The sequence below is a fragment of the Octopus bimaculoides genome, chromosome 6 (assembly GCF_046866305.1).
Source record: "Octopus bimaculoides isolate indiv1 chromosome 6, ASM4686630v1, whole genome shotgun sequence".
NCBI classification, from domain to species: domain Eukaryota; kingdom Metazoa; phylum Mollusca; class Cephalopoda; order Octopoda; family Octopodidae; genus Octopus; species Octopus bimaculoides.
This window is the reverse complement of record NC_142933.1, coordinates 45,873,402-45,898,671: the sequence shown is the minus strand read 5'-3', so window position 1 is coordinate 45,898,671 and position 25,270 is coordinate 45,873,402. Positions and strand designations below refer to the sequence as shown.

At 37.8% G+C, this 25,270-nt stretch overlaps 1 long non-coding RNA gene across 1 annotated transcript in view; it reads right to left on the bottom strand.

Annotated features, from left to right (window-relative positions):
* Positions 1–9,373: 9,373 nt before the first annotated feature.
* Positions 9,374–25,270, bottom strand: part of LOC149135042 (uncharacterized) — a 206,458-nt gene continuing 190,561 nt past the window's right edge. Inside the window, exon 3 of the long non-coding RNA XR_016242246.1 lies at positions 9,374–9,507. This is a non-coding gene — a long non-coding RNA (uncharacterized LOC149135042). The remainder of the gene's footprint in view (positions 9,508–25,270) is intronic.

Here is a 25,270-nt window from a genome sequence, read left to right as displayed (position 1 = left end):
TGATGTATGTGTGTGTGTGTGTGTGTGTGTGTGTGTGTCATTATCATCATCGTTTAATGTCCATCTTCCATGCTAGCATGGATTGGATGGTTTGACAGGAGCCAGCCAGGCAGAAGACTGCACTAGACTTTCTGTCTTGGCATGGTTTTTACAGTTGGATGCCCTTCTTAACACCAACCATCCTGTAGAGTGGACTGAGTGCTTTTTATGTGTGTGTGTATATATATATATATATATATATATATATATATATATATATCTTCCCTGCCTTTCTCTCTGCTAAAATATTTCCTGTTTTGTAGTATTATTAAAAAATTTAATATAAGAAATATTTAATTGCCTTATTCTGATGAGATTTAAAGAAATTATTTCAAAAGGTTATGTACAAGCATTGAAGACTTTATTGTTGAATAGAAATGTTAAGGATCCTATAGTTAAAATGAGAAGAAAGTCTCTTTGTATGGAAGGCTCAATGAAACAACAACCATCAGAGTGTGTGTGTGTGTGTGTGTGTGTGTGTGTGTGTGTGTGTGTGTGTGTGTGTGTAACTATACAAAATACATTTTTGTGTGATTCAGTTCATCCCCAGTTCAATGCAGGCATGCAATGCTGATTCGTGCTACCAGCCAATGTATATTGACTGGAGAACCATAAGAGAGATTGTCTCTCTTATCAAACTTACAGTGCCACCATCCAGTTTCTGTGACTGAAGAGGAGTTAACTACTCCGAAATGTTTGCATCTCCCAGTCTGAATAGGTAATACTGTGAGCTGATTTGACTGTATTTGCACCATTTATCTACAGCGAGAAATTTTCTCCGTGACAAAACACGGCAAATGGCTTGTTTACAAGTCTGAACATGCTTTTAGCATATCCAAACTGGTAATAACATTGCATTTATACTTTTCACTGCTTAGCGCTCTTACCCCATGCCATTGATAAGCCACAAAAATGGTGAAATATCAGTATCCATAACTCCTGGATGTGACTGGGGGTAAGTTGTCTTGCCTGTTTATGACTTTCAGGTGTTTAAACACCCAGTGCTCCCGGAGCACTGTACCGCATCAAACCAACAAACAAGCAAAACAGATTCATGGAGTATGTGTGGTTGATAATGTTAAACAACAGTAGCATGGCTTTTAATTCATAATTGAATTTAATCTTATATGCATCATTGGGGCATACCAGCAAATGGTTCTTACACTATTTGTATAAACTCATAGACTGGCGATTCAGTTTGTCCCAGGTTCAGTTCAAGAATGTGATGTTGATAAGCCACAACAATAGTGAAATATCAGTATCCATCACTGCTGAATGGGACTGGAAGTGAGTTGTCTCACCTGTTTATAGCTTTCAGATGCTTTAACACCCAGTGCTGTAAGGGAGCTGTCCCCAGAACGTTGTAATGCAACGAATCAGGGAATACGAAAAACACATATATTGAGTATGTGCGGTCGATAATATATACATAAACATATACATATATTAATATATATACATATATACACACACACACACACACATCATCATCATCATCATTATTATCATCATTTAATGTCCACCTTTGATGCTGGCATGGATGGGACAATTTGACAAGAGCCAGCGAGGTTCTTGTAACTGTTTTAGCAGGATTTTTACAGCTGGATGCTCTTCCTAACACCAAACACTCAGAAGAGTGGACTTAGTGCATTTTACGTGGTACAAGCACAAACGAGGTCCGTTTTGGCAAGGTTTTTACAGCTAGATGCCCTTCCAAATGCCAACCACTTTACAGTGTTGACTGGGTGCTTTTAATTGGCACCTGCACTGACAGGGTCACCAAGTACTTGCAAGACAAAAATAAATTTCTTTTGAGAGAGGAAGGAGCATTGGAGGAGGTGATCTTGCCATCAGATGATGAAAGGTTATAGTGAGACAGAGAGACAGAAACAGGCGTCTTATTGTAGAGGAGGTACAAAGTTACCCAACCAGAGAGAGAGAGATCAGGAATGAAGACAGAAACAGGTGCACTGCCACAAAGGAAATACATGGTTACTCAACCTGAGAGACGTGCTGGAGAAGGAGAGAGAGAGAGAGGGGGGGTGGAGAGAGAGAGAGAGAGAGAGAGAGAGGGGGGGAGAGAGAGAGAGACAGCATGATAGAGAGTGTGTGTGTTTGTTTTTAAGTCATGTTATAATGACAATTTTTCATTAAACTGAAAGATTACTCAATACGTTTTACAGAAGACCTCTTTGTTATTCTTGAACAACAATAGTATTGACAGTGTATAAAATTTGACCTGCTACCCTTCATTAGACTGTCCAATGAAGGTGAGCAGGTTGAAACTGTGAAGTCACTGTCGACCTTATTCTTGTAAAAGAATATATATGTAAATATATATATATATATATATATATATATATATATATATATATATATATTCTATCCAACTTATGAACATAGAAAGTGGATAAATGGTGGTGGTGGTGGTGGTGGTGGATAAGGAGTGAGATTTAAATTTATTCATTTTTGTAAATCTTCACTGACAAATTACTTTACAGGGCATATGTGTGTGTGTGTGTGTGTCCATGTGTATGTATGTGTCCATGTATGTGTGCGTGTGTGCATGTGTGTGTATGTGTGTGAGTGAGCGTGTATGTGTTCATGCATAAGAATGTATAAGGGTCTGTCCACATGTTTGTTTATGGATGAGAGAACAAGGTTGTATGTGTATGTATGAACGTGGTCAATAGCTGGGAAAATGAGAATGATAGATGTATTTTAGATGCAGGAGGGAAGATGAAGAGAATATAGTTTGGATTGTTACCAAGGGAAAAAAGTAATAAATGTAATACAACTACAACATTGGCTCAAGGCCACACACATCTGTTTGGGGAAGGTACATAGCAGGGAATCAATCAACTTCACCATGTGTTTATAATTATTTTTAAAAGCCACCATATATCTCTATACCCACCAGAAATCTATAAAGAGAAGATGTACATGGGTGACTGAACCAGCTCCACTAATATGATTGTTAATGTTTTCAGAGGCCACCATATATCTCAGTGACAAAGGGAGAACTGCCTGAATGACTGAGACACATTATATCACTGGAATTATTGTAGCAGCATTAACCCAACTCTTAAGGCAACTAGCAGGCAACAGAATTTTTTGCAGGTTAGACAAAATGCTTAGTAGCATTTCATCTAGTTCTCTATATTCTGAGTTCAAACCCCATGGCAATCAACTTTGCCTTCAGTCCCTATGGAGTCAATAAAGTAAAATATCAGTCAATTGTTACTTTCCTTCTCCCAAACTGATATTCACTGCATCCAGCAGTCCATGTCCATGGCTCAGAAGACTGTGCAGGCAAGCTCAGCAAGTCAACTTGCTTAAAACGAAAGAAGTGTTAGTTATACAAGTCAGAAGAGAGAGAAAATAACAAACAAAACCATTGAGTATAACCAAAATTAAAAGAACTTTAACTATGAGGTGAATAAACATTTATGGGATAAACAGACAGTTCTTTTGAGAGTTTTTAGAGAGTTCTTTCATTTATCTCTGAAATGTGTAGACTTCTTTTTGGTGAGCTCTTCTCCTACTTGTGTGGCATGGTGCAGAGTCCTGTTACCAGACAAAGGGTCTTCCAGCAGCCACACTCTTAACCTAGGACAGCACTACCCACTCCAGGTACTTGATGTAGGCGTCCATGTTGAGTCTGAGGCCATGTGGGAAGATGAATGGAGGCATAATGTCATCATCACTAGTGATCACTCCAAACACCATGTTGTTGACCGGATATTTGATTTTTATCACTCTTGGTATATGCACTGTCCTCAGATTGACACCCAAACACTCAGAAATGTTTGTATTGGAGCTTCTGGCATGAATACCAAGCAGTACAGTATGTCGTTTCCAAATTTCTGACAGAGTGAATTGTGTCATGGTACTGTTTTTCTCACCGATAGTGCCCAATTGACCCTACTATACTGTGTAGTCAACAAAATCAAAAACAGACAATGTGTATGCACAACATTAAAAATATAAAACAGCAACAATTTACCCATCGCACCCTGTACGGTAGTTCACTAATATTATGCTAATCTACTCTCATTCAGGAATAGCATTCGTCACCTCACTGAAATGTGGAATCTTTGAGCAATATTTACTTGTATATTATGGTTAGTTGTAAGCTGTCCTTGCAACTATCCACAAATACTCATAAACTTTCTATTAATTTAGCTTTAATAGCCATGTGAGAAACAAATCCATTTACATGTAATTCTTATTCCCAAGTATGTAAATCTTTCTATACTTCCTTATATGAGGTGACAGTTTAGCACATTCTCTATTTGAATTTTCTTCAGAGTGTATATGTGTATACACACACACACACACACATTATATATATATGTGTGTGTGTGTATATATATATATATATATATATATATATATATATATATATATCATCATAAATATACAGGGATTAGCAATTGAGTTGCTTCTCCAACATACTGAAAATTTAGAAATAGCAGTCAAAGAACTACTGATTCCAAACTACAAATTTTTCTCTAAAGTGGATGGCGATATTTATGGCAGGAGGTTTTTTGTTCTATGTGTGCCATAAATATCGCCATCCACTTTAGAGAAAAATTTGTAGTTTGGAATCAGTAGTTCTTTGACTGCTATTTCTAAATTTTCAGTATGTTGGAGAAGCAACTCAATTGCTAATCCCTGTATATTTATGATGATAAATAGTTTTACCGATAAAGGTTTTTTTCATACTGAACTACTTGGCAAAATTGTTAATTATTAATTCTATTATTAATTGACGATTCTCTGCCCTTATTCTTGTATATATATATATATATATATATTGGAACATGATGTAATCTTCAGACATGCTTGGATATTATCAAACTATCCAGCCCATGTCAGCATGGAAGATGGAATTGATGATAATATTTCTTGAATCTATCTAACAATCTATTTCTATCACACTCTCTCATTCTCTCTCTCTCTCTCTCTCCCCTCTCTCACTCTCTGCTATGACCATCCACTCCCTATGACCCATCATCCATGTCTTCTCTTATGCTCACTTTCTTGTTCCCTGTGAGTTTGCTCTGGCACCCCATCACTACCTTCCTCTTATCTCCAGTCCTGTATCTCCTCTATAGTAAGAGGCTTGTGTTTATCCCTCCATAATAATCTAGCCCTTCAACACCTGGCATACAGCCACCCACCTCCATCTTCCACTCCTGATTACTTCCTCTTAGTAGTGGAAGCTTTTTCTATTTCCTTTTTCTTTGTTCTTTTTTGTAACACCCTACCTTCTTCCCTTTAAATTTTTGTGTCTTCTGTACTCTGCATAAGTCTGCTCTGCTAATACATAAATATCTATATATTTGTACTTGAGTATTCATTGTGTAAAATTTTTCAGTCTTTGCTTTCTTTCCGTTTACATGTATATATGTATATATATTTTGTATATTAAGCTCAAGCAGTTTTATTTGTTCATTTGCATCATTAACTCTTTACTTTTTAACTTGTTTCAGCTTTAAAGCTGTGCTCATGCTGGGGCACCACCACTGGCTGTGATACACCTGCAGTATTTGAAACCACCTCTGATATGTAGTATTTGGTGAATGAGGGAGTTTGATGCTGTTACTCTCATTTGTTTCCTGCCATTGGGTAGGCTCTTCTGGAACACTTGACAGAAGATCCAGTTTTCTTTTGAAGACACCTACATCCACACCATGCAGACACTCGGGCATTTTGGAAGGATTTTGAAGAGCTGCAAGGCCTTGAAGCCCAAGCTGTTGCAGTATCTGGTCCTGTATTTTGATGGCAAAGCTGGGGTCTTTGGTACTATGCAATGGTGCCCCATTCTGCTGTTTCAATGCCAAGCTTTGGTTCAAGGCCTTCCAGGATTTTCCAGATGTATTTCATTGCATATCTTTCCTGCTTTCATTCTAGAGAGAAGAGTCTTAGCTCTTTCAGCCTTTCCCAGTAGCTGGGAACATATATGCACACAAGGAATATATATATATTCAGATTATATTATATATATATATATATATATACACTTACAGAAATCTAAGACTTTCAAATATAAACTATATTGGAATATTTTAATCTCAGTTAAACCTAGTAGGCATGAATGTCATTTAGGCACACTTGAAGCTATATAAATCTTACTAGTAAATGGCTATTTATTTAACAAAAGCAATGAGATTTTACATCATTGTCGTCGTAAGAAACTAAAACTTTTTAATTATTATTTACATATATAGAAACCCTGATAAATCACCATTTAAATATATATAAAACTGTCCACGTTAGATAATCAATAAATATTTCAGAATGATAACCTTGCACTTAAATCATTTACACCTAAGTTTTCTAGCAGTGACAACTTTAATGGTATAATTGTTGTAAACAATAAAATTCTATTTAATATTACAACCCAGGGAATGCTAATCAAAGGAAAAATTCATGTTGGGGAAATGATAATATTTTATCAGTATATCTCTTCTTTATTCTAAGTAGGTAGGACCATATATTTATGATTTGTTTTTACTTATATATTGTTCTGGGTATTTATATATATTTACATCTGTTGCTATATATATATATATATATATATATATAAACCATAAAAAAGCTAGGAAGCATGAGAAGAGAATATATTTATTTAACCACTTGTCATTCTTAGGGTTACAGCTGTTTCGTAGCCTTCATCTTTTAATAATAATAATTTCAGTGAATAATAAATTCTGTTTACATGTCTTCACTAATATACATGCTATGCATTACACAATACTTTGTATATTTACAAATCAGTGCAGATGAAGAAAGCCAGCTCATCAGATCACCAGAACATCATGGCTACATCAATGTTTCAACAATGAGTTAAAGCATTGGTATAATCATGATGCTCTGGTGAGTGTTAGCATCAGGAAGGGTATCCAGCTGTAGAAAAACCTGCCACACACACACACACACACACATATTTATAGATGCAGGCATGGCTACGTGTGTATGGAGCTTACTTCCCAACCACATGGTTTCAGGTTCAGTATCACTGTGCAGTACTTTAATATTCTACTATAGCTTTGAGCCAAGTGAAGTCGTGTGAGTGAATTTGGTAAGCGGAAGTTCCATTGTGTGTATACATGTTTGTGGAAATGCTTGTGCCTCCTTGGATGGATGGATGGATGGATGGATGGATGGATGGATAATATAAAATACAAGGATGGAACACTCATATCCAGTGCTCAGTTAAATTTATTTTATAACATCATAAATGACATGAGCTTTATTCATATTTCTCTGGTGTATATTACTATGTCATGCAGCAATTGCTACATAGGTGACTGCATAATCATCATAGAATGTTTAATCTTCAGAAGAAACTAGTAATTCAATCCATTGCGCTGATTACCATCTCATCTAGTAGGCAGAAATGGTTCTGGCATTCTAGCTGGCAACAGATGATTGGGACAAATTTTCATCTCACTCTAATATTTATAGTGTTTTTAACACAGCATGTCTATAAGAGGTGTTATATCAAGATAAATAGCACAGTAACTAGCCTATCAACACTGTATATGCAGTAAGTATGATACATGGATGGTTATTTTGATTTAATACTACCTCAACTACATATACTGCATATTTATGGAGAAGTGACTGAGACTTCTGGCAATTTGCTGTGCTTAGGAAGACACATCAAGTTAAGTAAAATCGAGGTTATGGTCAGTGCCGGTGACATGTAAAAGGCACCCAGTACACTCTGTAGAGTGGTTGGCATTAAGAAAGGCGTCCAGTCATAGAAACTAAGCCAAAACAGACTGGAGACTGGTACAACTCTCTAGCTTACCAGTCAAACTATCTAACCCATACCAACATGAGGAATATACATAAAGCTTATGTCATTTATGACGTTATAATATAGATTTAACTGAGTACTGGATGTGAGTGTTCCCCTCTTGTATTTTAACACCCGTTTTGGGGTGTTAAGTGATGATGATAGTGATGATGATGCATATATATATATATATATATATATATACAGGTATACTACAGTTCAATTGGCAACAAGAGAAAATGGAACAAAATCAGGAGCTGTTGAAGCAGGGACTAAAGATGAACTCTATAAAATCTTTATAACTTTAGTTAAGTAAGAGCAGTTAGTAAGAGATTGACAAGCTGTCAGAGAGTGAGGTTGGCTGACTGAGAAGATGGCAGAACTTCATATTTTTTGGCATGGAGTTTTATTCTTAGAGTCTAAAGTTGACAAACAATGCCCATAACCCAGTGGAATAAATGTAGCATTTTAACACCTGGAGATTAACCCTTTCATTACCCTATTTCTGTTTAAATATACGCTACTTTTATTTTAATTATTTTCAAAATTGTCACAACTTTATTATAGCTTTAGCATTTGGATTACTCTTTCACATGTAAGGCTTATTTATATTGTTTTGAATTACTCATGCATTATCTCATAGCTTTGAGATTTCAATGATGTGATTTGCACAAGTCAAAGAAGACAAGAGTATTCTAGAAAATGTAGATGTGACTAAGAGTAGTGCATGTTTGGGAAATCTATCTTCTACTTTCAAAGATAACCAGAATCTTCTTTTATAATGTATTTATACAAGACATTACTCAATAGAATGCAGTCAAACATAATTTCATATCTGAAGAATTAGACCACTGCAATTTAAACTAGGAGAAAATGTCAGTTAGTTCGTGATTGTATTACTAAATAATTTGTCTCTTACATCATAATTTCAGTTCAATAAAATGAAATCTGAGAGGCTGAAGGCTTGATTTGTTGACTACAACTCAGTTCTATGGCAGAAGGCCAAGAGATTGATATTGTGTTTAACATGTTAAGCCTTTGCAACATTTTCTAGTTTGAATCTGTGCTGAACTAACAACAGGTTGCTGAAATAAAGAAACAAAGAAGATTAACTTTGAAATCCAAAGTTCTTACTGTGGTTAAGGGACGTAGTCTACTGCCTTGTGAATCTAAAACTGGTCGCATTACTTATTTTTGTACGTTACTGCAACCTTATACACAAAGACGAAATAAAACCTGCCCCCTCGCTAAACTCAAGTACATTTCCTCTAACTGCTTTCACACATACACACACATACATTCACGCACCATTCACACAGACATTACTTCCTCATATACAGAAATATTCACACATACATGGAAATATTCACACACATAGTTTCTCCTTTCTCCTTTTTTTTCTCTCTCTCTCTTTCTCTCATACAGATAGAGTATCAAATCCAACACAGCTATCCCATTCACTTAAGAAACTGTATATAAAAAAAACATAGCAGAAACATGAATGACAATCAAAAATTCTTACTTTGCTGGAAACTCTGTATCGGGAGAGACAAAAGTGAAATAATCCTCACAGTCTCTCTCTCTCTCTCTCTCTCTAGTAATTAATTACTCTTCATCTGGTAATTAGCCTTGATCAGGTGAACCATCATTTCAATCTGGAAAATAAAGTAAAATTGACATATATAGATGACATGAATAGAACAATGGTAGATTATATTACACGAACACAACATAGAGGAAATCTCTAAAAAAAGACAAGGTCAACTATGTTATGTAATATATATATATATGACATTCATGGGGTATTGAAACAAATACTGAGAAACAAGAGAAAGACTGTTTTAAAAATAAATTCACATCAGGTGCAGGTGTGACTGGGTAAGAAGCTTGCTTCCCAACCACATGGTTCCAGGTTCGGTCCTACCTTGGGCAAGTATCTTCCACTATAGCCTCAAGCTGACCAAAACCTTGTGAGTGAATTTCGTAGATGGAAACTGAAAGAAACCCATTATATATATATATATATATATATATATATATATATATATATATATATATATATACACCATTACCAACACAGTCACTACTACTACTACAACCAACAAAAAAATGCTCCCACGTGGACTATTGACACCAGTAAGGAACAATTATGAACTTTTCATTTAATTTCATTTTTTTAAATATGTATTTTTGATAAGGTTCGTTTTTTTCAAGAACCAAAACATGTTAAAAATATCTCTGACAAAATTATAAACTAAAATTCATTTTTTATATATTGGCGTTTTCAAACTTCTTTTATATATATATATATAATCATCACTCATCATTTTAATGTCCACCTTCCATGCTGGCATGGGTTGGACAGTTTGATATGAACCAGCCAGGCAGGAGCCTGCACCAGACTTCTGTGTCTGTGTTGGCAGGGTTTTTGACTGGGCTAGATGTGTTTCCTAACACCAACTGTCCACCAAAGTGGACTGAGTGCTTTTTATGTGCTACCAGCACATGTCAGGTCAGTTTTGACAAGATTTTTACAGCTGGATGCCCTCCCAAACACCATGGACTGTGGCCATGCTGGGGCTCTGCCTTGAAAGGTTTCATCGAACAAATCACTCATGCCCTATAGCTTATTTTTATGTCTGGTACTTATTCTAGTGATCTCCCTTGCTGATCTTCTAAGTTATAAGGACATAAACAAACTAACACCAGTTGTCAAGTTAAATATTGCTGTCAAGTTATATATCTTTGTTTGTGTATGTGTATATATATATATATATATATATATATTCTTCTACTCTTTTACTTCTTTCAGTAATCTGACTGTGACCATGCTAGGGCACCACCTTAAAGGGTTTTTTTAGTTGAAGAAATCGACTCCAGGACTTAATAATAATAATAATAGTAATGATGATGATGATGATGATGATGATGATGATGAGGAGGAGGAGGATGATGATAATAATGATGATGATGATGATGTCAAAAAACACCTTAGGAATGAGAACCCAGGTTCGAAATTTCCCCAAGACACCTGATGAAGGCTGGAGGGTATATCAGCCAAAACATTGTCTAAACAACAAACAAGATGAGGACAAATATCTGTCAAATGTAAATAATGTAAATAATGTACATAATTCCTCATCTCTTAAATATAGAACTGCATGAGTGCTTTGTTCAACATCCTCAAACAACCCTTATTCAGGGTCCTTTTGAGCAGTATGGGCTACTCGACCTGAAGAAAATTCTAACTGGGCCCCACCTGCACTGTTTATCTTGATATGAGATCACCATGTCGTGCACATATGATTGTGATGCATGTGTCTGATGTACTCTTATCAGGCAGGTAGTCATGATGGGTATATTGGGCTTCGTATATTTTACCCCAGTGTCTCTCAATAATAACAGTAATAATAATAATAATGGTTTCAAATTTTGTCTCTAGACCAGCAATTTCAGTTAAGGGCATAATTTCATTACATCAACTCCAGCATATAACTAGTATTTATTTCATCGACCCCTCAAAAGGGTGAAAGGCAAAGTCAACCTGATGGAGTTTGAACTTACAACATAAAGACAGACAATATTCTACTAACAATTCTACCAATTTGCTGCCTGAATAATAATAATAATAATAATAATAATAATAATAATAATAATAATGATAATAATAATAATCCTTTCTAATAAAAGCACAAGGCTTGAAATTTTAGGTGAGGGGAATAGTTGACCCCAGTGTTTTACTAGTACTTAATTTATCAACCCCAAAATGATGAAAAGCAAAATCAACCTCAGCAGAATTTGAACTCTGACTATAAATATGAACAAAATGCCACTAAGCATTTTGCCCAGCATGCTAATGATTCTGCCAGCTCACCACTTTAATAATAATACTAATAATAATAATATAGAAAGGATTGAGGTAACTCCTCCTGAAGATATATATATCTTCAGGAGGAGTTACCTCAATCCTTTCTATATAAACGAAAATGAAGTAGATTGACAAATTTATTTTTTGAACCAGTGGAAGACACGCAAGATGTCGAAATATTGTTCACGAGATAGCAAATGGCACTCTTCTTTTAATTTTAATAATAATAATAATAATAATAATAATAATAATAATAATAATCCTTTCTGCTAAAGGCACGAGGCCTGAGATTTGGAGAGGTCGGACTAGTTGATTACATCAACACCAGTGTTTCACTGATACTTAATTTAACAACCCCAAAAGGATGAAAGGCAATGTTGACCTCAGCAGAATTTGAACTCAGAACGTAGTAATGGGCAAAATACCACTAAGTATTTCATCCAGTGTGCTATCAATTCTGCCAGCTCACTGCTTTGATGATGATGACGATGACGATGAGAAGAAGAAGAAGAAAAAGAAGAACGAAGAGCAGCAAATACACAATACGTGGTGAGAGGAGTGAAACAATGTGGCATCTTGTTAGTGAATGTGTAAAATTGGTAAAATGTGAATACAAAAGGCTGTATGACAATGTGGCAAGAATGATCCATTGGGAGCTTTGTGGAAATTATAGCCTAGAAAGATCAAAGACATGGTATGACTCAAAAGGAGTTACTGAGAATGACGATTGCAAAATCATGTGGGATGCATTGATTCAGTGTGACCATCAGATTTAACATCGAAAACCTGACATTGCTGTAGTGAACAGAAAAGAAAAGATTTGCCAGGTAATTGATGTATTGCACATCCTGGTGACAACAGGCTTGAAGAGAAAGATGAAGGAAAAGCAAAGAATTATGATGAATTGAAGTGGGAAATATACAGGTTGTGGACAATGAAGAGAGTGGACATGATACCAATAGCGACTGGTACGCTTGGAAGTATCAGTACCCAACTACCAGCATGGCTCAAAAAGATTGGAACGAATATGAAGATAGAAGTCCTAGAAAAAAAAAAATCATCATTGCTTGGAACTGCAAGAGAACTCTGCAGGATTCTTGAAGTATGATCAGTAAACATGTGTCACCTTAGTCAGCTGACTGAGGACAGCTGACACTTTCCATTATACCCAGTGAAAATGGATATATACCACTCAAATGCAACAAACCTCTGCAGAATGTGCAGGAAGAGTGTTGGAAATGTGACTCACATTGTTAGTGCTTGTGAAAGTCTTGCACAGAAAGAGTACAAGGGCAGACATGACAAGGCAACCCAAAACCTTCACTGACTACTATGCTGGAAGTATGAATATGAGGTAACAGGCACTTGGTACCAACATACACTGGAAAAAGTAATGGACAAAAGGGAAAGGCAAAGAAAACTCTGGGACTTTGACTTCCAGATAGACAAGGTGTTAGAGCACCGAAGGCCAGATATAGTAACCTTTAGGAGGGACAAACAAGAGTGCCTAATAAGTGACATGGCAGTACCAGGAGATCAACATATTATCATGAAAGAAAGAGAAAAATTAGATAAATATGGAGACCTGAGAATTGAGATTACCAAAATGTGGCTGCTACAAGAGTCGAAAATTAAGGTTGTCCCTGTTGTCATTGGAGCACTGGGTTCAATACCACCCAACCTGAAAAAATACCTGGAAATTTTAGAAATACCCTACAATCTAGGAGTATTGCAAAAATCAGCATTACTTGGAGCTGCACATATATTATGTAAAGTACTGTCTGTCTGAGGTCCTAGCTGTGACTTGACAGACAATACAAACCCCTGGTAGACATAATATCTTCAATCAACAACATCACAATATTGGACACTGCATGAGCATCTTAAATAATAATAATAATAATAATAATAATAATAATAATAATAATAATGCAAAGATAGGGACAGTGGAGAAGTGGTAAAGAAGTGTCCAAGTTGAAGTAACCTGGAGAAGAAAAACTGAGGAAAACATGAACACTGAACTGGAAGATGTGAAAAGAAGTGACAAAGACTGAACTCAGGATGCTGAACCTCTTGAAGGGCTCAACAAAGGTCTATAACATGTGAGAGATTCTGAACAGAAGGCTTATTTAAACAGTATATGAGAAATAATGAACAGGTAATAATGATGGTGGTAGTGGTGGGGATGCATCAGAAGAGCATCAGAAGAAATACCTTGTGGTATTTCTTCCAACTGGCTACATTTTGAGCTCAAATTTTACTGAGGTTAACTTTGCCATTCAGGGTCAATAAAATGTACCAACTAAGTACTAGGATTGATGGTATTGACTAACTCTCTACCCCAAAATTGCTGGCCTTGTACCAAAATTTGAAACCGTTATTATCTCCAACATCAAACCCATGCACAGTTTGTAGTGGCACATCATCATCATCATCATCATTTAGCGTCCATTTTCCATGTTGGTTTAGATTAGGCAGCTTGACTGGAACTAATAAGCTGGAGAGCTGCACCAAGCTCCAATCAGTTTTGGCTTGGTTTCTATGGCTAGGTGCCCTTCCTTATGCCAACCACTCCATAGAATGTACTGAGTGCCATTTGTATGTCATCAGCATAAGTGCCTCTTATGTGTCACCAGCACAGGTGCCTCTTGGGCATCACTGGCACACATACCTTCGGCATGTCACCAACATGGGTGCCTTTGACATGTCACCAGCACAACTGCCTTTGACATGTCACCAGCACAGCTGCCTTTGACATGTCACCAGCACAGCTGCCTTTGACATGTCACCAGCACGGCTGCCTTTGACATGTCACCAGCATGGCTGCCTTTGACATGTCACCAGCACGGCTGCCTTTGACATGTTACCAGCACAGCTGCCTTTGACATGTCACCAGCACAGCTGCCTTTGACATGTCACCAGCACAGCTGCCTTTGACATGTCACCAGCACAGCTGCCTTTGACATGTCACCAGCACAGCTGCCTTTGACATGTCACCAGCATGGCTGCCTTTGACATGTCACCAGCACAGCTGCCTTTGACATGTCACCAGCACAACTGCCTTTGACATGTCACCAGCACAGCTGCCTTTGACATGTCACCAGCACAACTGCCTTTGACATGTCACCAGCATGGCTGCCTTTGACATGTCACCAGCACAGCTGCCTTTGACATGTCACCAGCACAGCTGCCTTTGACATGTCACCAGCACAGCTGCCTTTGACATGTCACCAGCATGGCTGCCTTTGACATGTCACCAGCATGGCTGCCTTTGACATGTCACCAGCACAGCTGCCTTTGACATGTCACCAGCACAGCTGCCTTTGACATGTCACCAGCACAGCTGCCTTTGACATGTCACCAGCACAACTGCCTTTGACATGTCACCAGCATGGCTGCCTTTGACATGTCACCAGCACAACTGCCTTTGACATGTCACCAGCACAGCTGCCTTTGACATGTCACCAGCACAGCTGCCTTTGACATGTCACCAGCACAGCTGCCTTTGACATGTCACCAGCACAGCTGCCTTTGACATGTCACCAGCATGGCTGCCTTTGACATGTCACCAGCACAGCTGCCTTTGACATGTCACCAGCACAACTGCCTTTGACATGTCACCAGCACAGCTGCCTTTGACATGTCACCAGCACAGCTGCCTTTGACATGTCACCAGCATGGCTGCCTTTGACATGTCACCAGCACGGCTGCCTTTGACATGTCACCAGCACGGCTGCCTTTGACATGTTACCAGCACAGCTGCCTTTGACATGTCACCAGCACAACTGCCTTTGACATGTCACCAGCATGGCTGCCTTTGACATGTCACCAGCATGGCTGCCTTTGACATGTCACCAGCACAGCTGCCTTTGACATGTCACCAGCACAGCTGCCTTTGACATGTCACCAGCACGGCTGCCTTTGACATGTTACCAGCACAGCTGCCTTTGACATGTCACCAGCACAGCTGCCTTTGACATGTCACCAGCACAGCTGCCTTTGACATGTCACCAGCACGGCTGCCTTTGACATGTCACCAGCATGGCTGCCTTTGACATGTTACCAGCACAGCTGCCTTTGACATGTCACCAGCACGGCTGCCTTTGACATGTCACCAGCACAGCTGCCTTTGACATGTCACCAGCACAGCTGCCTTTGACATGTCACCAGCACAGCTGCCTTTGACATGTCACCAGCACGGCTGCCTTTGACATGTTACCAGCACAGCTGCCTTTGACATGTCACCAGCACAACTGCCTTTGACATGTCACCAGCATGGCTGCCTTTGACATGTCACCAGCACAGCTGCCTTTGACATGTCACCAGCACAGCTGCCTTTGACATGTCACCAGCACGGCTGCCTTTGACATGTTACCAGCACAGCTGCCTTTGACATGTCACCAGCACAACTGCCTTTGACATGTCACCAGCATGGCTGCCTTTGACATGTCACCAGCACAGCTGCCTTTGACATGTCACCAGCACAACTGCCTTTGACATGTCACCAGCATGGCTGCCTTTGACATGTCACCAGCACAGCTGCCTTTGACATGTCACCAGCACAGCTGCCTTTGACATGTCACCAGCACAGCTGCCTTTGACATGTCACCAGCATGGCTGCCTTTGACATGTCACCAGCACGGCTGCCTTTGACATGTCACCAGCACAGCTGCCTTTGACATGTCACCAGCATGGCTGCCTTTGACATGTCACCAGCACAGCTGCCTTTGACATGTCACCAGCATGGCTGCCTTTGACATGTCACCAGCATGGCTGCCTTTTGTGTATGAGTGGCACAGGTGCCTCGCAAGTGTCACCAGCATGGATTGATGATACAAAGGTGATGCCTTTCACATGTCACTGGCACTGACCATGCATGGCAGCATTCAGTTTTGTTCCTCGACATTCAGAGTTCAAATCTCTTTAGACATTACTTTTACTTTAGTCTTAATCCATCCCACCAGAGGTTTACTTTTAATCCATTTCATTGGAGGTTCAATAAAATAAACATCAGGCATGACACTCTACAAGGCTTAAGTGAGACCCACAATAGAGTATTACTCTTACATCTGGGATGGTGCTGCTGTTACACATGATGACATCTCGGACTACATCCAGCCTCTCAAGTAATAGGCACTAAATCACTAACAGGCACACTCCAGCCTCTAACTCACAAGCATGTTGTTTCCTCTCTCTTTCTCTGTCTTCTCTGTCACTGCTTTAAAAGCCTCTGTTTTTTGGTGCCGGCTGATCTTGTACCTTTTCTGTTCAGGTGCCTTCAACCCAGTCATGTCTTCACTTCTCATCACCTTTGTATCATCAATCCTTGCCCTCCATCCCTGCACTAATCCCTCTGCCCAGCACTTCATCTCCAAAACATAAGTTCTGTGGAATGTTCTCTTTGCAAGCAGTTTAAACAGAACATGAACGTCATCAAGTTCGCTGGTCTCAGAGGGCCTGTAAAATCTATGGGTACTGCCCTTCCTCCATATTCAAGAAGTACAAAAAATTGTAGCAAATATTATGCTCAATACCACAGATTTGCTTGTCAGTTACTTGACCTTTACTACTTGAGCATGTCCCTTAGTGGCTGACACTATGTGCATCTCTGTTGATGAGCAAGAGTAGTGGGATATCATTACAGCCGTGTGTTGAGAGGGATTCTTTTGGTTTTGAATAAATGTAAGAAAAGCAAAATCTGAAGGAAATAGCCATTTTTCATACTTTCTAGGAGTAAACAAATAGGAAATAAAAAAACAGTTGCTACCCAAGGACAAAAATCATGTTATACAGTGTTACTATCACTAATGTGGAGGCGCAATGGCCCAGTGGTTAGGGCAGCGGACTCGCAGTCATAGGATCGCAGCTTCGATTCCCAGACCGGGCGTTGTGAGTGTTTATTGAGCGAAAACACCTAAAGCTTCACAAGGGGATGGTGGTGAACCCTTCTGTACTCTTTCACCACAACTTTCTCTCACTCTTACTTCCTGTTTCTGTTGTGCCTGTAATTCAAAGGGTCAGCCTTGTCACACTGTGTCACGCTGAATATCCCCGAGAACTAAGTTAAGGGTACATGTGTCTGTGGAGTGCTCAGCCACTTGCACGTTAATTTCACGAGCAGGCTGTTCCGTTGATCGGATCAACTGGAACCCTCGATGTCGTAAGCGACGGAGTGCCAACAAAAACTATCACTAACATCAATATCGGTAATTGGAACTATAAACAGCTCTGAAGTTAACTATGTCATATGGTGGGAGCCAATTCAGTCAAATATACCGCACTCTGCCATTCTTACAAATTGAGAGTGTGTGGTGTTATGACCTAGTATTTGCATCAATTCCACCAGTGCCAACATTAAAATAAAAACCTTCTGAATACACTCTCTCTTTCTCTCTCTCTCACTCACTTCAAAACATTGATCTTATTGGTCTTCTTAATGAAGAGTTTTTTGGGGTTTTTTTGTTTCTTTTAATGTAAAATGCTGATGGTTGGTGAGATGGTGTGGAACAACAGTTGTGCATAACTGCAAAATTATTCATTAAACAAGCAAAATTAGATTGAAGTATTCTTCACTAAAATTTCAATCAAGAAATTACAGTGAAAAATAATAACAATAACAGTAACCTTAAAGAATAGGTGAGGAAAAATTGATTTCAATTTTTATTTTTATTCTTTTTATATGTAATATTTTATTATTTTTTCATTTTATTTTCACCTATTTTTAACTATGGCTTAATTTGTTTTCTCCTCATTCAATAGTCTGCTTTTCAGTTCTGTTCTCTATTCTGGACCGAGATAAAATGGTTTACAAATTCAGAAGAAACCCAAAAGGCTTTTGTTGATGTTGTCTTTTTTGTTTTTGTCTTTTTCTTTTTGTTTTGCTTTTAATTTCTTATTTTCACAAAAGAATGAAGAGAAAGAAAAAATTATTCTAGCTTCTTTAAGTGTATTCAAAATATTGTCTTTGAAATTAAAATGTACATTATAAAGTATTCTCAACATCAGAATAAAGATTTATGCTAATCCACTAGGGCCAATTTAAACCATTTTTATTGTTGTTGTTGTTGTTGTTATTGCTCTCCTTCTCACTCTTTTAGCGTATTTTAGGTTCCCCTCCTGCAACTCTTGAAAAGAAAAGGAATGAAGTGCTGTAGAGAATACAGAATGAGTGTCACATTTTGTAGGTTCATGAAAAATTCATCATTTCAAAAGTCATTTACACTTCACTGTTTTTGAGGATTTTTTTTTTTTTATTATTTTTCTTATTTAATTTATTGCTTATTTCCTATTTACAAAAAAATCTACATACATAGAATGCGAATCTAAAGACACAATTATTTAATTTTTTATTTTTGTCCTAAATGTTGGAAGTAGAAAGGAATGAAGTAAGCATGATCACTTGGACATGAAATGTTAACCAGTATGAAAAGATAAACTCATGTGTGTGTTTATATATATCATCATCATCATCATCATCATCATCGCTTAACATCTTCTTTCCATGCTGGCATGGGTTGGACAGTTTGACATGGAGCTGGCTAGCAGGGAGCTGTCCAGACTCCAATTGTCTGTTGTGGCATGGCTTCTACTGCTGGATGCCCTTCCTAATGCCAGCCAGTTAACATAGTGTGTTGGGTACTTTTTATGTGCCACCAGCATATATATGTGTGTGTGTGTGCATGGGTGTGTATCATATGTAATGTTATTTAACATATACATACTGTAGGGCAGCGAGCTGGCAGAATCGTTAGCACACCGGGTGAAATGCTTAACAGTATTTCATCTGCAGTTAGTTCTGAGTTCAAATTCAATTAAATAAGTGCCACTTACACACTGGGATTGATGTTATCAACTTAGTCCCTTTCTGTCCTTGTTTGTCCCCTCTATGTTTAGCCCCCAGTGGGCAATAAAGAAATAAACATATACATACTGCTAATAGGCCAATTTCTGAAGCATTTGTTCTAAGATTATGTCTCTTATAGGTGTGGTGTCACTATTCAATATCAGAGGGAGATAAAATATTGTCCCTGCAGCAGCAGTGAGAACACCGGTTACATTTCAGTCTTAGGGTGATTGCTTTTACTCTCTCTGTCTCTCACTAATATGTATTGTTTTTCATACAGTATGTCCATAATATATGTTTTTTAGTGACCAATCAATATTCAAAAGTAGGCTGAAATGTTCATAGGCTGACTATTAAAGAGTGATGCCAGAGCTGTGATACTTTGCATGCATTAATTTCAAAGCTTTTTATTCATAACTGCATTGTTTCTTTCCAGGTAAAATGACATCTGACAGCTCAAAGAAAATTTCATAAGTAATTAGTATTGACTTCTCTTGAAAACTGAAAAAATTTAACACCATGGTATTTATTATCAAGTACCTGCAGGAAAAGGGAACTTTATCAACAGTGCAAAAGTGGACAACAAGTTGGATCAACTGAAACACATGCTGTCTTAACTAACAGAGTGCCAGTTATTATATAAGAAACATATATGATATAAAGTTGATGGGCAAGGAAGCAACTGAAAGTAAAAAAAACAATTGTATGCCAGTCCAAATATGTTTGAGAAATATTTGAATCCATAAAAGGCTTTCCACTACAGTTCATAAGAGCAATTATAAATGAGTGAAGAACAAATATATAGTGCGTGTGTTTATTAGGCAAGAGAAAAAAATGATCATCCCGAACTATAACAATATCTGTTTCAACACACAATTTCAGATCAGGAATCTTGCAAAACAAATTTGTAAATTTATGTTTACATTTCAGGAGGTTCCTGTTAGCTTTGTGGAGCCCACAAGATGGTGGCACAGCTGGAAGTTGATCGCCAATAGCAAAGGGAGATAAACCCCCAGTGTTACCTTTGAGCTGTGAGAGATTTCTCCCCTCTATATTTTTAAGAAGTTATGGGCCAACAGGTTTTGGGGATCTGACGATATGCCATAAAGCTAAACCCTTTATGGATGGAAATATATACTCTTTACTCTTTTACTTGTTTCAGTCATTTGACTGCAGCCATGCTGGAGCACCGCCTTTAGTCGAGCAAATCGACCCCAGGACTTATTCTTTGTTAGCCTAGTACTTTTTCTATCGGTCTCTTATGCCGAACTGCTAAATTACAGGAACCTAAACACACCAGCACCGGTTGTTAAGCGATATTGGGGGGACAAACACAGACACACATACACATATATATATACATATACATATATATATACGATGGGCTTCTTTCAGTTTCCGTCTACAAAATCCACTCCCAAGGCTTTGGTCGGCCCGAGGTTATAGTAGAAGACACTTGCCCAAGGTGCCATGCAGTGAGATTGAACCCAGAACTATATAGTTGGTAAACAAGCTACTTACCACACAGCCACTCCTGTACCTATATATATATATATATATATATATATATATATATATATATATATATATATAGAGAGAGAGAGAGAGAGAGAGAGAGAGAGAGAGATAGATAGATAGATAGATAGATAAAACAAGCTTCTTTCAGCTTCTGTCTACTAAATTCACTAACAAAGTTTTCATTGGCCCAAGGCTGTAGAAAAAGACACTAACCCAAGGAACCATGCCGTGAGACAGAACCCAAAACTACATCGTTGGGAAGCAAGCTTCTTAATCACATAGTAATGTCAGAGGGTGAAATACCTTTGATCACAGGTCTTCTTGATCAAGTCTAACATGGGGCTACACAACTACACAAAAACTAATCAACTCTAATTTTAATAAGACAGTGAAATTTTACCCCTAAATGATATTGAAATAACCATTTATTTAGTACTTCATCAAGAATTCCAGCTCATGAAGTATATATATCAAAATATATCTCAAATCAATAACTGATAAAAATCACCTGAACTGGAAGTGACAAGTGGTTATCGTTGTCAGCAAGAATCAATTCATTATAAAGCTTGAAGTGATGTGTATGTAAGTGTGTGTGTATGAGTGTATGTGTGCATATGAGTGTATGCGTGTGTGGTATCGCATGAGAAGGAAAAATACTTAATGTTTCAGAGAAGAAGTCTAAGACAGAGAATAATATTTGAGAAATATCAATAAAAGATGTTATCGTCATTGTCAATAAAGCATGAGATTTTAATTACCTTAAGCTCACCTCCCCTCCACCCTCTTTACACACATGCATGCACACACACACACACACACACATCGCAGTTTGTGAACAGTTGTATTGTTAGTGACAGGCTTCCCAATGTTTCTTGGCGTTTCTTAGGGTAAAAATGACAAGGGAGTGTCTTGTAACTTGGGCAGAAAAAATACTATGAGGGACTTGTTTAAAAGTACTGCTTTGTCAGTTTTCTTGAACCATTGTTTACATGTTTAACAACAGGTATACACATAGGTGCAGGCTTGGCTGTGTGGTAAGAATCTCGCTTCCCAACCAAATGGTTCTGGGTTCAGTCCCACTGTATGGCACCTTGGGCGAGTGTCTTCTATTATAGCCTCAGGTTGACCAAAGCCTTGTGAGTGAATTTGGTAGATGGAAACTGAACGAAGCTCATCGTACATGTGTGTGTGTGTGTGAGTGTGTGTGCGTGTGTACATGTGTGTGTCTGTGTGTATTTATGTGCATGTGTCTTTGTGTCTATGTTTGTCCCCCAACCATTGCTTGACAACCATTGTTGGTGTGTTTACGTCCCTGTAACTTAGCAGTTTGGCAAAAGAAACTGATAGAGTAAGTACTAGGCTTACAAAGAATAAGTCCTGAGGTCGATTTCTTTGACTAAAACACTCTTTAAGATAGTACTCCAGTATGGCCGCAGTCAAATGACTGAGACAAGTAAAGGAATAAAAGAATAAAAGAATCCGTGTAGGCACACACATATCATCACCAACATCATCATCATTTTATAAACGATTTCATGCTGATCAGAACAGGTTGGCTTATGCCAGTGTGGCTTTGTTCTAATTCAGACATATTGTCCTCCTAGACAAATTTGGGAACCACATTTCACTCATACAATTAATTTTTTGGCTTGGTTTTCCAATGGCTAGATGTCCCTTCTATGACCAATCCTTTTACAGAGTATACTCTACTATACCGGGTGCATTTCATTATGACACCAGCACTAGTAAGGCTGTCATGTCCTAGACAAGACTAAAGAGTCCTCTTTGTTCTATGTTTGCCAGCTACTTTGCAGAATGTACTGGGTGCATTTCATCATGGTACCAGCACATGTGTGGTCATGTTCAAACCCATAAAATTAAAAGACCTCACTACTCTATAATGGTTAAGAAGTTTTATTGTTTTAGATTTATGTTTCAAATATTTAGTACTATAATTCTTTAAAATAGATCAAAATAACGCATATGTATATGATACATATATATAATATAAAACCACATTAAAAATATGAATCCAAAACCAGAAGAAAAAATGGAAAAAGACGAACAAGGAAAGAAAAAGAAAGAAAAAAAAAGGAAAAGGAAAGAAAAAGCAGAAAAATACATCGATTCAACACCAAGTGCCTCAATTGGTCACACAACACAAGGTTCAACGGATCTTGTTCAATGCAATGTAACCAAAATAGTGAGGTGAAGAAGAGTTATGACAGGATGACCATGATAAGTAGGTCAAGGGAGCAAGAGTGTGTGAGTAGAAATAACATAAGATGGTAGAGGGGATATATATATATATATATATCTGTAAAAATATGTGACACTTATTCGGTAGCCATGATAAGGAATTTTCAATGGCCGGATAACTGAAGAGATGGTGGCGTGGGTTCCCACTCCGGCATCTGAAACTCAGAGTTTTATCATGGCTACTGAATAAGTGTCACATATTTTTACAGATAAATTCCTCTATTTACATAATATCAAGGTCTCTTTCTTTCTTTTGTTGTCCTTCCTATCAATATATATATATATATATATATATATATATATATATATATATATATATATATAAACAGGAAATTGGAAAAAAACTTTTGGTGTTATTTATTCACCATTAAACATGTTTCATTTACAAATAGGAGTTACAAAATTGTGGGGGAAACATGCAAGATATCTTCTCTTAGGAATTCTTCCGACAGAGAATCAAATAATATAAAATTTGCCTTTACATATATAAGCTTGAATGTGTATGTGTGTTTGCTTATTGCATCCATTTCTAACTCACTCTCTTTTTTATATTACTAGTTTTGTTCTTTATTCTCCTCTCCTACTACCTATAGGATTCCTGATTACTGACAATAAATGAAAGCTTCATCCAAATGTAAATTTTGTATTACTTGATTCTCTGTCTGAAGAATTTCTAATAGGAGAACTTGTCTTACATGTACAATTTTGTAACTCGTTTTAACAAATGAAACACATGTAATGATGAATAATACCAAAAGTTTTTCCAATCTCTTGTTTTAATATATAATTACTCTGCAAAAAATGTGTATGTTATTTACACTGTTGGTGACGTCCTGTACTCATATATGCATGTATATAGTATATATATATATATATATATATATATATATATATATATATATGTGTGTGTGTGTGTGTGTGTGTGTGTAGAAGAAAAGGGGAGAGGTAGGGGGAGGATGAGAAAGAGAGAAAAAATCAAAGGGACATAGTGAAGGGACAAGGGAGATAATCGATCAATACTAGATAGATTAAAGTAAAAGAAGGCCAAGAAATGTAAGAGAGGAGGCGCTAGAAAAAGAGGAAAGAAAGAAAAAAGTATGAGGGAAACTAAAAGAAGGAGTAAAATAGTCGTCCAGAATTTAGATATATACTTACAAGGTAAGCAAAAGTGTACATACACTGCTATATGTATATATAAATGAAAAAATGGAACAAGAATACAACAGATGACAATAAAACTTCCGGACAGATAAACGATATGAAGACAGACAGGGAAAACAACAAAAAGACAGACAGGACAAAACAAGGACAGGCCATTCGTGGCCTTCTCTCCTCAGTCAAGTATATATATATATATAAGCACAGGCATGGCTGTGTGGTTAGGAAGCTTGCTTCCCAGGTACATGGTTTCGGGTTCATTCCCACTACATGGCACCTTGAGCAAGTGTCTTCTGCTATAGCCTCTGGCTGACCACAGCCTTGTAATTGAATCTGGTAGGCAGAAGTTACTGCTGTGTGTGTGCATGTGTAAGTGCTTGTGCCTCTTAATATATATATATATATATATATATATATATACACACACACACACACACACTCGCACGCACATACACACACACACACACACACACACACACACACATACACATATATGACAGGCTTCTTTCAGTTTCTGTGTACCAAGTCCAGTCACAAGGCTTTGGTCGGCCTGAGGCTATAGTGGAAGACACTTGCCCAAGATGCTACACAGTGGGACTGAACCCGGAACCATGTGGTTAGGAAGCAAGCTTCTTACCACACAGCCATGCTGCACCTGTGTGTGTGTGTGTGTGTGTGTGTGTGTGTGTGTGTGTGTGTGTGTGTGTGTGTGTGTGTGTGTGTGTGTGTGCATGCACACACGTCATGGCCTACATCAGTTCTGATAGAACAG